The sequence below is a fragment of the Palaemon carinicauda genome, chromosome 24 (assembly GCF_036898095.1).
Source record: "Palaemon carinicauda isolate YSFRI2023 chromosome 24, ASM3689809v2, whole genome shotgun sequence".
Lineage (NCBI taxonomy): Eukaryota > Metazoa > Arthropoda > Malacostraca > Decapoda > Palaemonidae > Palaemon > Palaemon carinicauda.
The window spans coordinates 2,013,163-2,015,838 of NC_090748.1; positions in this window are offsets into that span (position 1 = coordinate 2,013,163).

Consider the following 2,676-nt stretch of genomic DNA (forward strand, 5'->3'; position numbering starts at 1 on the left):
CATGTAGGCCTGTGTCTTCCAACATCTCTAGTGCCACGTAGAGCCAAGTTAGAAGTTTGGTGAACTAAAAACAGGATATTATTTCTTATATAGTAAACCTAATGAGTTGATCTAATAAATTGACAAAAAAAAAATATAATTATAATAATGTTAAAATTCTCTATTAGAACACCCAGAGTATCGTTGCTATTGTGATATCAAACCATTTGAGATGACCAAACTAAAAGTATCAATTTCCCCTTAAAACTCTAATCAAACGTTCAATAAAATAGGGAAGAAAGTATTGCCTATAGTCATACAAAACACTTGTTCATAAAACTCAACACTCCATCTAAACTTACAGGCTTCATAACGTCTCTTGGGTTTTATCTATTTCCTTGTTTCCTTTCCTCACTGGGCTATTTTTCCCTGGAGGAGCCCTTGGCTTTATAGCATTCTGCTTTTCCAACTAGGGTTGGAGCTTAAGTAATAATAATAATAATAATAATAATAATAATAATAACTAAAGGGGAAATCAGAAGATCGCAGACCTCCGCCGCGGCAGCTAATTTCTGGACCTTGACCTTAAACTTTGACCTTAACATGCATTAATTGGCGTGGATTTTTATACCCTCAAATATGAAACAAGTTTGAAGTCTCTGTGACAATGGTGTCTAAACTTATGGCTGATTACGTGAATTGGACATTTTCCTCAACCGTGACCTTGACCTTTGACCATGACCTTCCAAAATTTAATCATTTCCAGCTTTTTACATAACAGTTAATCGCTACAAGTTTTATTACTCTATGATTAAAACTGTGGCCAGGAAGCTGTTTCAAACAAACACACACAAACAGCGGTGAAAACATAACCTCCTTCCAACTTCGTTGGCGCAGGTAATATTAATAATACAAGAGTCTCAGCTTTTTACATAACAGTTAATCCCTGCAAGTTTCATTACTCTACGATTAAAACTGTGGCCTGGAAGCTGTTCACAAACAAGCACACACAAACAGGGGAGAAAACATAAACCTCCTTCCAACTTCGTTGGCGCAGGTAATATTAATAATACAAGAGCCTCCGAACAACTAGTTCATTGACCGAAAACCACAGGTATTTATAAGCTTTCAATCGGTACATGAGGTTAACAATTGCTGAAAAAAAAAAAATTATAATAGAGTCAACATTAGGATGAGTATGTCAACGGCTTTAGTTGCTTGAAAGCCGTTAAAGTTAAGAGTGGTACCTGAGGTTGGCATTAGCATATAAAAGTGACGATAGAATAATGGTAATGAAAATAGAGTGAAAATTAGCCAGGATTACTTCCAATGGCCTTTGTCGTTTAGGTTTATTGGAGACAGGGCGATTACTGTTCGCGCTGCGTGGAAGAGAAACGGGAAAAATATTCGTCTCTAATTATTATTATTACTTGCTAAGCTACAACCCTAGTTGGAAAAGCAGGATGCTATAAGCCCAGGGGCTGCAACAGGGAAAATAGCCCAGTGAGGAAAGGAAAAAGTAACAAAATTAAAATAAATATTTCCTATATAAACTACAAAAACTTAACAAAAAAAGAGAGGAATAAGATAGAATAGTGTGCCCGAGTGTACTCTCAAGCAAGAGAACTCTAACCCAAGACAGTGGAAGACCATAGTACAGAGGCTATGGCACTACCCAAGACTAGAGAACAATGGTTTGATTTTGGAGTGTCCCTCTCCTGAAGAGCTGCTTACCATAGCTAAAGAGTCTTTTCTTCCCTTACCTAGAGGAAAGTAGCCACTGACCAATTACAGTGCAGTAGTTAACACCTTGAGTGAAGAAAATTTGTTTGGTAACCTCAGTGTTGTCAGGTGTATGAAGACAGAGAAGAATGTGAAAAGAATAGACCAAACTATTCGGTGTATGTGTAGGCAAAGGTAAAGTGAATCGTAACCAGAGGGCAGGATCCTATGTAGTATTTTCTGGCCAGTCAAAGGACCCCATAACTCTCTAAAGGTAGTATCTTTATATTCAGTTATGATAAAGAAAACTTTTTAAAGAAAATGACCAAGATACAAAAATCGTGTCAGGCCATTGTAATAAAATATCGGTATTGCTGAATTACTGTAAATTAGATAAACACAAAAATCGGTAAGAGAGATACAAGGAGAGGGATACCAAACTGGAGGTGGGTGGACTGTATCAAGGATGACCTTCGTTCAAAGAGATTAACCGGTGATGAGGTATGGGACAGATGTAGATGGAGAAAGCTGACCAGAAACATCGACCCCACTTAGAAGTGGGAAAAGATTCAGACAAAGAAGAAGAAGAAGAAGAGATACAAAGGTTATTCACAAGGCCAAGCCTAACAAAAATTTCTTCAGGGTTGTTGTAACGTACGTGTATTTCATACACGGTCATACATTTTAAAGATCTCTCTCTCTCTCTCTCTCTCTCTCTCTCTCTCTCTCTGATAATAGGAGAAACCTGTTTACGCTTGCCACTGCATGTTTAAAATTATTTTCTTTTCATGTCATTGTTATCCTCAACCGTTCGTATATAAGCGTGTTATGATATGCCGTTTGAATAAAAAAGTCATGTCCAGCCTGTCTTTCTGTTAAGACCTTTATCAGCCTGCAAGTTTGAAATTGTTAAAGCTTTTATGTCATTGTTATCCTCAACAGTTTGTATATAAACTTGTTACACCGTTTGAATAA